The following is a 13,650-nucleotide window of genomic DNA, read 5'->3' as shown; positions in this document are numbered from 1 at the left end:
TCTACCTTCGGTCAGAGTTTTGGTTCCTGACATCTCCTCCCTTCCGAAGGTCATTCAGTTACCTAGGATAGGGGGGGGATGGATCGATCAGAGAGTGGAGGTTTCGGGACTCCCGAACAAGCGTTTTATATGGAGGCAGGTCGGCCACCTGAAGGCCTACCCTCGCAGGAGACCCTGACCTTCACCGCAGCAGCAGACTCCCAATGGCCCGCCCACCACAGATGCGGCTTGGCAGGCAGCCTCCGGGACACCTGCTCAGCCCACAGACACCTCGGATTGGCAGCGTGGACAGGGGCGCCGTAGAGGGAGACAGCCACAGCAGCAGCATGCCGAGAGACCGACGCAGTAACAGTCACAGCCTCAGCATCACTGGGTTCCAGTAGTGAGGAACAGCTTTGCTCCCCTCCAGGAGGAGACCCCAGCGCAGACTGAGGATCAGGAGATGCCAGCACCCCCCCCTTCGCCCCCACCCCCACCCCCCCCCTCCCCCGTCCCCCCCTCCTGCCTCGCTTCCACCTTCGCCTCCTCTCGTTCCCGCTCCCGCTTTTTCAGCGGCTCCTTCCCCACACCCTTCTCCCCCCCCTCCTCCCCCTCCGCTCGCCTCAACTCCCCGGGAGGCACTGGCAGTACCCTGGCGCTCACGTGCAGTCCGGCGGGCACTGAGCACCGACCTTGCTCGAGCACCGCAGAGGAGACCTACCATGCCGATTCGTGCTTCACGGATATCCTCTATCCGTAGTCGGCTGAGTAGTCTCGACACTAGAGAGCGCTCGGAGGCTTTCGACTACTCCTTCACACGCCTTTTTAGAGCGGAGGGCCCCCATGAGCCAGCACCCATCAGAGTTCATGTGGTGATACCTCCGGCCCGAGGGGAGGAGGCACTTGATTCAGCGGTGGCCTTCTCCTTCCCTCTCTGCGGCACTAGCGACCGGGAGTGGACTCTGGATCTCGCTCTTAGTATTTTGAAGACTCAGGCAGTTGAGTTTTCTCACCATGTGAGCGATCTGGAGATGACAGATGTGATAGGCCGACTCTGGGAGTTGGCACATTTCTTTGATACCGAGAGTGTGGATGCCTCTGGGATTCGACATTTGGTGGTTCGCATAGTGGCAGACCTAGCACGAGACCCTAGCTATGTATGCATACATGAGGTTTCTCTCTCTGAGCAGGAGGTAGTAGCCATGGGACACAGTCACTAGCGCCTGGTCCGAGACTCTTGCAGCACACCGGGTGGGCAGATTCGTAGCCGCTCGGATGGGGACTACTCTCCATCCAAGCCGCTTGCGAAGGCCCGCCGTATGGCTGAGACAGCCTCCACCTCAGCAGGTCATCCATGAGGATCATCTCATGGAATGTACAGGGCCTTGGCGGCGCACACTATGTACGTTATCGTGGTTGCTTGAGGCAGGAGCTTCAGAGATGCCTGGTTGGGGGGAGTATTAATATTATGATGATGCAGGAGCACCATTTGAGAGAGCAGGATTCGGAGATATGGTTCGGTGATGCCTGGTGTGAGGTGAAAAAAAGAAGAAAAGACCTTGCCTCTATAGCCCTTCACCTCCCAAACTTGGAAACACTAACACGAACGGGGGCACCACCAGCCACCGGCTGGAACACTTCTCTCACAGTTCACCACACCACCCACGCCAAAAAGACAGCACAAAACAGGGCCACCATAGACCAAAGTAAACACCCAGCAATTATATTCCCAGAAAACACTTCATACAAGCTTCTCCCGACACAGAAGCCTTACTCACACACCATACAAACACTCAGGCCTGGATTTACTGCCTAGGGAATTCCACCACGGCCACACCACCTCAGGAATTACGACCTTGCGTCTAACGACCAAGCCCTTTCAACCACAAACACTCTGACCTGTCACTGCCGAGGATACACCACATCCTCAATCACCGTGAACCTCTCGCCTGCCTGCTGTGCCAATCACACCAGAAAGAACCCGGCCACTCACTCTTGAGAGGGCGCCCCACCAGCTAACCCTCAACTCTCTCTGCAGCCCATCACTTCTGTGTGTGTCGCCAGCAGCAGCTACCCAAACACCTCTCTCTCTCTCTCTGTGTATCTGTGCTGATCCTCTGCCACATGCAGCTTATCTGCAGTGCTACTGGCCCCACCAGCCAAGCAGCCACACTGTCCTTCTCTTCTCTTCACTCGGCACCCGCTCACGCTGTCCACCACTATCGGCTTCACCTACGGTCTTCAGCACCTGCCCTTGCTTCCACTTCCGGCTTCACCTACGCGGCCCACACCAGCCCACGCAAACCCAAAACAAACACTCTACATCCGGCGCCCTCTGCGCTATCCACATCAAAGGCTTCCCTCGACCTGTCTCTGTCACCTGTGTTCAGCAGCCCGTCGGCTTCCTCCTTGCGTTGTCACTCCTTGCGATGTCACCAGCCTGTCACCTTTGACTTCACAAAACCAGCCGTCTACAAGGCCTTCAGCCTGTGCCACGCTAGCTCCCACACGGCGGCCCTCCTGCGCCTGTGGGTGGCTGCCTTTCTTTGGCGGCTCCCCGTCGCTACACCAGCAGCAGCCACGCCTGCTATCAGCTGAGGTCTCACCTTCTCCGTTGGCTCCCGCTTCAAATCACCAGCCCGGCTCTTGCTTTATCTCCAGGCGGCTAGCTTTCGAATCTTTGCCAGCCTCTAGACGGTCTCGCTGGCAGCCATGTAAAATCTCCACGTATCTACAAGCTGGCCACTTGTATCATATATTTTTATTTATTTTTTTAAAGCTCCAAAATGATGGCCACACAATACAATGGCTGTTCCTTCCTTATGCTTCAGGTCATCACGCCGCGCCCACGACTTTCCAATACAAGAGCTGCCCCCGGCTTTGAATCATCAGCATCATTAACTTACCAAACATGACCATCACAGTCGGTGCCATGCATTTGGCAACCACCCGCACACCATACTGTTGCCATAAAACTTTCAAATCTCCAGCATCTGCTCCGAGAAAAAAAACACACGTGTACCAGCTCACTGCAAAACCACCCGCTCTGTACATTTGCCAGGGCATTCAGGGCAAAGTTTTCACACATACCATGCATCCATATGTACACAAGCCCAGAATACCTCTCAGAAAAACGCCTGACATACTTTGCCAACCCCCCCATCTGCTAGAGCATTCATGCTCAGCAGCAAAAAGATAAAAGTCCAATAGCTATCCACCAGGATCAAAAGGAAACAGCTGTAACTCACCATCCCATTCCCCAGCATCCTTGAAACACCATGGCTGCATCACTGCATACCAAACATCAACCATATGTGCCAGAAAACCATTTACATCCACTTCACCCACAACAAACGTCCTCGTCTTCAAAACCTGTGGCATTGCAGTATCTAGCATCCCATTCATCAACACCTGTGAAGGCCAGGTTCCAGCATCTTGACCTTTATGCACACAAAAATCCAGATCCTTTCCAACAGCAGTGTCCACAAACACTTCCAGCTCTTGTACTACAAGCATCTCTTCACAACCATACAGCTCAGCTGGTTCAGAACCCTTGTCATCCATGCACTTTGCTTTTAGCATTTCAGCAACCCGCAAAGAAGCCTTAGTTACACTCTCGACCATGTCTGCATCCATCTCTATCTCTGGCTCCTGTTCATCAAGGCTAGCAACTTCCCATATATCATCCTCAAACACAGTACTCACATCACAACGGTCTTCATCAGCCAAATCAACATGCATACCTTCTTGAGTGTTGCCAACCCCCCTGGTATCATCGTCCAAAAACTCCCCAGCACATAATGCATCAAATGAAAAAACATCTACTTCATTCATCGCAGGTACCAGACCACCATCAAGCTGTCCAAGAAAATCCATAATAATAGGATCTTCCTCCATGCTCTCCACATCCGCATCACAAACCATCTTCACTTCATCACAAGTCTCTACCCCATCCTCCTCTCTTGTAAAATCTGGCAAAAAATCATCTTCAAAGCATTCTATGTCCAGCTCCTCTTCCTTCTTATCATCAGTCAATCCCAAGGCATCATCCTCTTTGCTTCCATGTGCATGCATATCATCCAAATCCGAATGCAAATGATCTCCAATAGAGCCTTCCAAATCACTGCCATGAACAGCCATGTCCAAATCCAAAGAAGAATCCACTGGCAACTCCTCATGTGCAAAAATCTCAAACCTTGACCTAGATTCCTCATCCTGCTTCACATGCTTTAAAGATTTTGGAAAAAAATCAGAAGGCATATAGAATATCCCCCTTTGCACCTGTATAGGCCTTTGAGGCTCCTCTCTAATCAAACTTTGCATAGGACTCTTATCCACCTCAACCAAATTTACATGCATATCCCTTGCAGACACAACACCTTCATACGGATAAATACCCATCTCCATCTGCTTCAAAATCTTGCCTTCCCTTTCCCTAGCAATCCTAACTGCATCATCAAATGACTTGGGATTCTTCAACTCAACCTTGACCTTCAAATGGGGTAATAAACCATCAATAAACAAGCTTTTCTTCAAAAACATAGGAGGTACTTCCTGCTTCAATGTCATACACCACTTACCCCATAAACATGTAAATACCTTCACGAAATCATCCAGTGATTGCCCATGTACCTGCTTCAAGATGCTCAACTCCTGCCAAAGCACACTAGAATCCTCCGCTTGCTGAAAATGCTCCAAAAGGCCTTCTTTTAACTTGTCTAAGGTCAAAACACCATCATCCTGTGCTTCAAAATCTCTAAGCCAGCTTCGGGCATCTCCCTTCAAGAAAATCTTTATCAGCTTCAGAACCTGCTCTTCATCTGTCACATGATTGCTAATGCATGCCAACTCCATTTGCTCCAAAAAGTCACACACATCTTCACCCTTCCTGCCATGAAATTTTGGATAAGACCACATCATGAAAACCTGTAACAATCCCCGAGCTCTCCTCAGTGGAACATACGCCCTTCTAGGCAAAGAACAACACCAGAGCTATCCTCAGTGGGAGGCACCAGAAGAATGTGAGGTGAAAAAAAGAAGAAAAGACCCTGCCTCTATAGCCCTTCATCTCCCAAACTTGGAAACACTAACACGAACGGGGGCACCACCAGCCACCGGCTGGAACACTTCTCTCACAGTTCACCACACCACCCACTAGACCAAAGTAAACACCCAGCAATTATATTCCCAGAAAACACTTCATACAAGCTTCTCCCGACACAGAAGCCTTACTCACACACCATACAAACACTCAGGTCTGGATTTACTGCCTAGGGAATTCCACCATGGCCACACCACCTCAGGAATTACGACCTTGCGTCTAACGACCAAGCCCTTTCAACCACAAACACTCTGACCTGTCACTGCCGAGGATACACCACATCCTCAATCACCGTGAACCTCTCGCCTGCCTGCTGTGCCAATCACACCAGAAAGAACCCGGCCACTCACTCTTGAGAGGGCGCCCCACCAGCTAACCCTCAACTCTCTCTGCAGCCCATCACTTCTGTGTGTGTCGCCAGCAGCAGCTACCCAAACACCTCTCTCTCTCTCTCTCTCTGTATCTGTGCTGATCCTCTGCCACATGCAGCTTATCTGCAGTGCTACCGGCCCCACCAGCCAAGCAGCCACACTGTCCTTCTCTTCTCTTCACTCGGCACCCGCTCACGCTGTCCACCACTATCGGCTTCACCTACGGTCTTCAGCACCTGCCCTTGCTTCCACTTCCGGCTTCACCTACGCGGCCCACACCAGCCCACGCAAACCCAAAACAAACACTCTACATCCGGCGCCCTCTGCGCTATCCACTTCAAAGGCTTCCCTCGACCTGTCTCTGTCACCTGTGTTCAGCAGCCCGTCGGCTTCCTCCTTGCGTTGTCACTCCTTGCGCTGTCACCAGCCTGTCACCTTTGACTTCACAAAACCAGCCGTCTACAAGGCCTTCAGCCTGTGCCACGCTAGCTCCCACACGGCGGCCCTCCTGCGCCTGTGGGTGGCTGCCTTTCTTTGGCGGCTCCCCGTCGCTACACCAGCAGCAGCCACGCCTGCTATCAGCTAAGGTCTCACCTTCTCCGTTGGCTCCCGCTTCGAATCACCAGCCCGGCTCTTGCTTTATCTCCAGGCGGCTAGCTTTCGAATCTTCGCCAGCCTCTAGATGGTCTCGCTGGCAGCCATGTAAAATCTCCACGTATCTACAAGCTGGCCACTTGTATCATATATTTTTATTTATTTTTTTAAAGCTCCAAAATGATGGCCACACAATACAATGGTTGTTCCTTCCTTATGCTTTAGGTCATCACGCCGCGCCCACGACTTTCCAATACAAGAGCTGCCCCCGGCTTTGAATCATCAGCATCATTAACTTACCAAACATGACCATCACAGTCGGTGCCATGCATTTGGCAACCACCCGCACACCATACTGTTGCCATAAAACTTTCAAATCTCCAGCATATGCTCCGAGAAAAAAAAAACACATGTACCAGCTCACTGCAAAACCACCCGCTCTGTACATTTGCCAGGGCATTCAGGGCAAAGTTTTCACACATACCATGCATCCATATGTACACAAGCCCAAAATACCTCTCAGAAAAACGCCTGACACCTGGTAGATGGGATACATTTTGGTCTGCAGGTTTTGGCCCCTTGGGTGGGCAGGGAGGAGTATGTATGGTCAGTGCGGATGTATGGCGGCAGGCCATTGTGGATCGCGGGGTCATTGTGCCTGGTAGAGCACAGTATGTTATTCTGACGATGCACGATGAGCACTTTGGTGTGCTCAATGTCTATGCGCCCAACCATGCTAGTGCCAGAGCAGAGTTCTGGACCCTTGTTACATATGCATTGCCCGAGGCCGCACATTGGTGTGTCGGGGGAGACTTCAACATGCTTGAGAACCCGGCCAATAGGGTGGGAGGCAGTCATGTTACAGTGCACGGTACGGAGCTTGCAGCTTGGGAGCAATTTTGTATGACACTGCGGATCACTAATGCATGGCAGCATGAGGCTTTCTCCCGCTCTCAGCACAGTCTTGGTTTTTCTCGGTTGGAACGCCTGCAGGGAGGGACTAATCTATCACGGATTGATCGCTTCTGTGTGGGCGACAGGTTCGGGGAGCGTGGTGGCTCCGTTGGCATTCTCGCTGGCACCTCTTTTTCAGACCATGCGCCAGTTATTTTGACACTTGAGGAGAGGACACGGGAGACCAGCTTGCAGTTGAGGATCCCAGAGAGGATACTTACAGATCCCAGTCTTTCTGAGGACATTGAGAGGATATGGCATGATAGCCAGAGCTCTGACTTGGATGCAGCAGGCCACTGTGCCCAGGGACTCATCGAGCTCAGCTCTTTTTTGCACGCTACAGCCTTGACACGGCTGGGAGAGACATGAGAGCGGGAGCGTCGCTTGAGACGTAGCCTTGCTTCGCTCCAGCGTCTTCAGGAGCAGCTGCCTACATGTGAGTGGGTGGCGTCCCAGCTGAGCCAGGCACGCCAAGAGGTTAGAGAGGCAGAGGAGTAGAGACATGAGTTCTACTATCATCGCCAGGCCTCTCAGTGGACGCAGCTTGGTGATAGAGTGACTGGGGAGTTTTTTGAGATCACCGGACCCCGCCATGCTCGAGCAGGAGTACGCCAGCTCAGGAGGCAGGACGGATCGTTAGCCACTGAGCCCGGGGAGATTAGAGCCATTGCCACTGAGTTCGATAGAGACCTGCTTTCAGCAGAGCCCACCACGGAGGCACGTGATGCTTGCAGACACACTGTGTGGGCCCATGTGCAGAGGAGGGTCACAGATCGTATGCGCACAGTTTTGGATGAGCCCCTTTCAGAGGATGAGCTTGTTGAGACTTTGAGGGCCTTTCCGCGTCATAGTTGCCCTGGGGAGGACGGATTGACGCCTGCCTTTTTTATCCGCTATTGGGACCTTTGGGGCCAGGCCTCCGCAGGGGCTTTCAGTATGTTTTGGACACTGGGGTGATGCCACAGAGCTTTTCAGAGGGCTTGATCTTTCTTATCCCCAAGGGGGAGGGAGTGTCAGATGATATTCGGCATTGGAGGCCTATTACGATCCTCAATACTGTCTACAAGGTCCTAGCAAAGGCCTTGAGTTTGAGGATCCAGCCCTTCCTTGTGGAGTTGATTCATGCTACCCAGACAGGATTCGTCAAGGAGCGCAGTATCCTTGACAACATTTTCACCTTCTGGGAGGCGACGGCCCGAGCTAGATTTCTCGGTGAGGACTTGGTCGTGATGCTTCTCGATTTTGAGAAGGCATACGATAGAGTCGATTGGGGTTTCCTAGAGGGCACTATGCTTCGCCTGGGTTTTGAGCCAGCTGACTGGATTCGAGGAGTGGCGGCTCTATATTCCACAGCTTGTAGCCAGGTGTTGATGGCAGGAGGACGGGGGCCGAGTTTTGAGTTGACCAGATCAGTCCATCAGGGATGCCCTCTCGCCCCGTTCCTTTTTCTCTTCTTTGCAGAGGCTATAAGCATGTATCTCACAGCAGAGGAGGTTGGTTTGAGAGGACTCCAGCTCCCAGTCCGGGGTGAGGACCTGCTCGATTCTGAGTTTGTTGATGACACGGGGTTGTTTCTGCATGGCCAGGAGGCCAATCTACAAAGGGCAAAGCAGTCGCTACAGGTTTTTGGTGTGGCTTTGGGAGCATTGATCAATTGGCGCAAGATAGTGGCTTTTTGGATCAGTAGCGCTCCCGCTCTGGCATGGAGCCCACCAGACCCGGGTTTTAGATGGATTCCTCCTGGCACAGCAGTGCGGTATCTGGGATGCCAGATTGGACTTGATTTGTCACCGGAGCAGCAGATCGCCCCGCTTCTTCTGAGCATTCAGAAGAAGCTTTCATATTGGAGTACAGCTCGGCTATCCTTGGCTGGGAGGGTGGTGGTGACAAATCAGGTGCTTTTAGCGACTATGTGGTACATCACGTCTTGCTGGATCTTCTCGAGCTCTTGCATCAGCCAGGTACAGAGGCTGATCAGGAACTTTCTTTGGTCTAGGCGGGATGGTCAGCCGGCCCGGGCTAAGGTTGCTTGGGCAGTTATTACTCTTCCGCTGGCTCAGGGGGGCTTGGGCATTATAGATCTAGCTGATCAGAGTAGAGCCTTGTTGGGGAAGCTTATTGTTCGGGGGTTGCTTCCAGGCGCTGAGCCTTGGAAGGAGCTTCTATTTCAGTGGCTGCAGGCTAGAGCTCCCCCAGCAGGGGGCACTTGGGCACTAGAGATACGGTGGATCTTCATAGAGATGAGGAGGACATGCCTCAAAAAAGGATGGGAGGACAGATTTGCCTTGAGCATCCTGCGAGCTTGGGAGCTGCTGAGACCGGGGCTTTCTCAGAGACCTCCCACTTGTGATGAGGAGCGGGCCAGGCAGCCGCTCATCTGGAGCCCCGCGGTACGCACAGAGCAGGGTCATATGCTGGGTTCTCGGCCTCGTCTAGCTTGGGGACCATTGGCGGCAGGCCCAGCACGCAATTTTGGAGATTGGCAGGCCTTTTGCAGTCTCCCGGAGGAGATCCAGGCGGAGAGGCTGAGTCACTTCAGAGGGGGGCTGATTATGAGGGATGACATTCAGGAGGCACTCACTGAGGAGTGGTTCACGCCTTTCGAGCCAACGGCCCGACAGTGGATGGGAGACTTTACACAGTTGGAGATCCTGATTGTTGTCAGAGCTTGCATTGAGGATGGTAGATGCCTCTACTATGAGATACAGGATGAGGGCAGACTTTAGAGAGTGGAGGCGGAGTCGCCTTTGGTTGCATAGTGCATCTTTCAGAGGATACGGGTAGTGGCCGCCGCTTCTCGGAAGTGGCATATTGATCCAGACCCTGCAGATGTGGACTCTGATTGGCGCATATGGGCATATGCTGCGCGCCCCTTGGCCCGGCTCCAATAGGACCCTGGCGAGTATGAGTGGCATGATTTTTATGCATCCCCCGAGGCCACAGAGATCACCTTTTTCCAGTACACTGTTCGGATGGGGAGGCATATTTTGACTGCGAGGAGGATGGTCTCTCCAGCTGCATTGGAGCATTGGCGGCTACAGGGACTCTCACAGGAGTTCCTGGAGGATTTTTGGACCAGGCTCTGGGCTAGCCGACAGGCACGCAGGATCCCGACTTTCCAATGGCTGGTTGCCCACAGGGGCTCTGCAGTTGGCACCTAGCTTGTCTACAGTGGCCTTGGTATAAATCGAAATGGACCACAATATCTAGGAGAAAAATTCGAGCATTTTTCTTTTGACAAAGTCTGAAAATCTTTAAGAACTTTTAAAAAAACCAATGCTCCTGGTTCAAAAGACCAAATTGAGCATCCTCTATCAGCATACAACCGTGTCCTGAGAACTCCATAGATAGAATCCCGAGCTGTAAAGGAATTAAGCTACGTTAGTTAGATTAAGTCCTAGGAAGACCCTTGTTCTGTGTGGGAGGGAATCAGTAGCTGTGCCTCGTTTAAAGGAGGAAAAAAGCGGTGATTCTATGGACCAAGTGCAACTCCGTCGGCTTGCGTCCGATGCGGCCACCCATTGGAGACACAGAGACATTGCCTATGGGACTGTCCCACAGGCGCAGCAGATTTGGCTGAGGATGCTGTGCATTTTGGCCCCCCTCTCTCCAGAGGGCATGTATACGTGGGGAGCCGTTGCTTGGTCGACTTCGTCAGGGCCTGCTCTGGGATATGAGACGGAGCAGGACAGCCAGGCCATCAGATTCATTAGGGGCCAGCCTCGCCTTGTTCCTTTATCGGATTTCTCGTCCGCCGGCTGGACACAGGAGAGGGATCTACGATGGGAGCTCCTCAGCAGCCTCACCATATGGTTCACCTGGAGAGCCCGTTGTTTCAGGGCCTTTGAGGGGAGACTGGAGCCACCAGCAGAGACTATTCGGGGGATTTGGTAGGAGTTGATTCACACCTTGCGAGGACAGTATGACCGCATCTGGGGCGACTCGGATAGAGCGATCTTGCGGCACCAGGCCTTCCACACCACTTGGCGCAGCGGCCCCTTCTATACTCTACACACGGGTTGTTTGGATTTTCCCCCCTCCTATTGTATGATATAGCCTCTCAGTTATTTGTACTTTTTTGCACCTAGGGAGAGTCTCCCTAGCTGCCTTGATTGGCTCTCTGCTCTGCCTTCTTATGAGCAGGAGAGGGTTTTGTAGCCCAGTGGGCGTTTTTTTATAACTAATGAAAGGATCTTTTCTCGGGAAAAAAAAAAGTACTATGATCGATGAGAGTCGCTGATGGATGAGGGATGGGGGGCTGCCCTGGTACTTCATATAAAGTTCTTGCATATTCATGCCATGCCTCAGGTGCTGGGATAGGTGTGGGTGGCTGTTGCTCATGGAACATCTTCCACACCCTCTTGCTGTCCTACCCCAAAAATCGTTGGTATATCTCCATCTCAAGCTTGGCCAGGTAATCCCGCTTCTTCTTCCGCACAAGGCGTTTGAAGAGCGTTCTGGCATGTCTATGTGTGTGGATGCCAAGGGTGATCTCCTGCTGCAGGCGGTCATGAGTCTCGTGACATTCATCATCGTACCAACCATTTTGTGGCGCCATATGGCGAGGAGGGGTAGAAAGAGGGGGGGGTATACGGGAAAGCATATGCTGCTGAACCATGTAATACATCTGCCAACTCTTTCGTAAGCTCATCAAGTGGACTCCTCGGGTCAAGAGCGAACAGACGATCATATACTGCACTGCCATATACCCTAGAGGTCTCCCAAGTAAAGTGATATCTTGGGTATCAGGTATGACTAGAGGGTGGTGTGCCTCTAACAAGTCACAGAAAATGTCAAATATGCATGGTCTGCTGCTATCCCAATGGGTCTGCCCGAAATGGAGAGATCCTGTATATCATGTATCAAGGTAGGTGAGCCCATCAGGTAATCCACTGTACTAGCTCCTCCCTTTTTGTTCCAGCATGTGAGAGCATGTGAACGTGGCCAACGGGATAGGCCATTATAGATAACTAGCCCATGTGCACTCCCCAAAGCTAGGAAGTGTCTCCCATATTCTGTCACCTCTCCTGTGTCCTGGGTAGATCTCTGCATCCCTATCTCATCCGCTGCTAGCTCGTGGTACATGGGCTCATCCGTAGCATAGAGAGCTGATTGTTCCCGGCCTGTACGTGCATTAAAGTCCCCCGTTAGTAGTACATCTCCCAAGCTCGCAAATTTCATGATGTCCTCATACAGCGGCATATATGGTGATTCTCCCGGCATAGCGTATCTGGAATGTGCCGGTGGGAAGTAGCATACTGCAATGTAAATGTCCCGAGGTCTATTTGCGCTCACTTTCATCCACATGTAGCGTGCGTCTGCACCTCTATGCATCACATGTTCTGCCTCCCGTAAGTCCTCCCTTAACAGTACTGCATTGGGGCAGGCGGGATTCAAGAGGACTTTCTCCACGCTGGATCACATATTCACACTTCGGGCTATCAACCAGCAGGCCAAGGCAGATGGCTGCCGACTTGTGGACTCCGCAAAGATTTTGCTACAGTGCCTTGGGCTCGTCTCCTAGAGCGCTTACAACATCTTGGGGTCTCATTTGACATGATCTGGGCTATCATTGCCTTATATGAGTCAATTATTGGCAGGTGTGATGCTCGGGGGGACTATCTGAGGAGGTCTCTAGCACCATCGGAGTGAAACAAGGATGCCGAGTGTCCACTATCTCCGACCCTATTTGGACTTTACATAGATGAGATCTCAGACTTCATTGATAGAACTGGAGGCGGAGGAGCTTTTCTAGGAGGTATTCTTGTTTCCATCCTTTTATATGCTGATGATGTACTCATTGCAGATTCTAAGGAGGGGCTACAGAAGGACATGGTCACTTTACAAGATTTTTACACAGAGGGGGCTCTCAGTCCACGTTGGGAAAACCAAGAATATGGTATTCCACACCTTCTACCTGGTTGCAAGTCGTACACAGATCACTTACATCGGTAGCAGGGTTGAGGTGGTGCACTCATATAGCTACCTTCACTAATCCACGCTTCTCTATGAGACAGGCACCAGAGGATAGACTCACTGTAGGATATGCAGCTCTAGCCTTATCGGAGAGGCAATGTTTCCATGCGCATTTTCAAGAGCTGAGGATGAAGGGTTGGCTTTTTGACACCCTAGTCACCTCGGCACTTATGTATGCAGCTCCTTTCTGGGCACCAGATATATCCCTGGCAGATTGACAGCGCATAGAGTGTCCTCATATTATGATGCTATCACGGATGATACGCACAAGCCATTTGTTTCCCACCAGATCATCCAGGCAGAGTTTGCTACGGCTCCTATGTTGATGGAGGCCTTGTTCCAGATAGTCACTTATATACAGAGGGTGAGAGAGATGGATCCACTTCGACTTCCCGACTTGCACTACATTCATCATAAGAGATAGCGGCCGGTGGAGAGCATTCATCTTGGTATGGCACAATAGTACAGTACTCACCTGGATGGATTACAGATGGACCGGGTTCCTCCATTTTAGTATGTCCAGATTCCCCATACATTAGGCTTACAATTGAGATACGGGGGAGATTTCACTGCCTCTTCCGAGAAGGGTTCGGACCACTCACACGGGTCATAAAATTTGAGGATTAGAGGTGCTTGGGCATGTACTTGATGGAGCTTAGACGACACAGGGATGTA

General features: G+C 51.9%; 1 protein-coding gene across 1 annotated transcript in view; it reads left to right on the top strand.

Annotated features, from left to right (window-relative positions):
- The window catches only part of LOC147627884 (paramyosin-like protein), a 172,524-nt gene that overhangs the window by 157,559 nt on the left and 1,315 nt on the right, over positions 1-13,650 (top strand). The window lies entirely within an intron of this gene.

This window comes from Cibotium barometz, chromosome 20 (genome assembly GCF_041138505.1).
Source record: "Cibotium barometz isolate CiBa-2024 chromosome 20, ASM4113850v1, whole genome shotgun sequence".
NCBI classification, from domain to species: domain Eukaryota; kingdom Viridiplantae; phylum Streptophyta; class Polypodiopsida; order Cyatheales; family Cibotiaceae; genus Cibotium; species Cibotium barometz.
The sequence above is the reverse complement of the archived record's forward strand: the minus strand, read 5'-3'. Positions and strand labels throughout refer to the sequence as shown.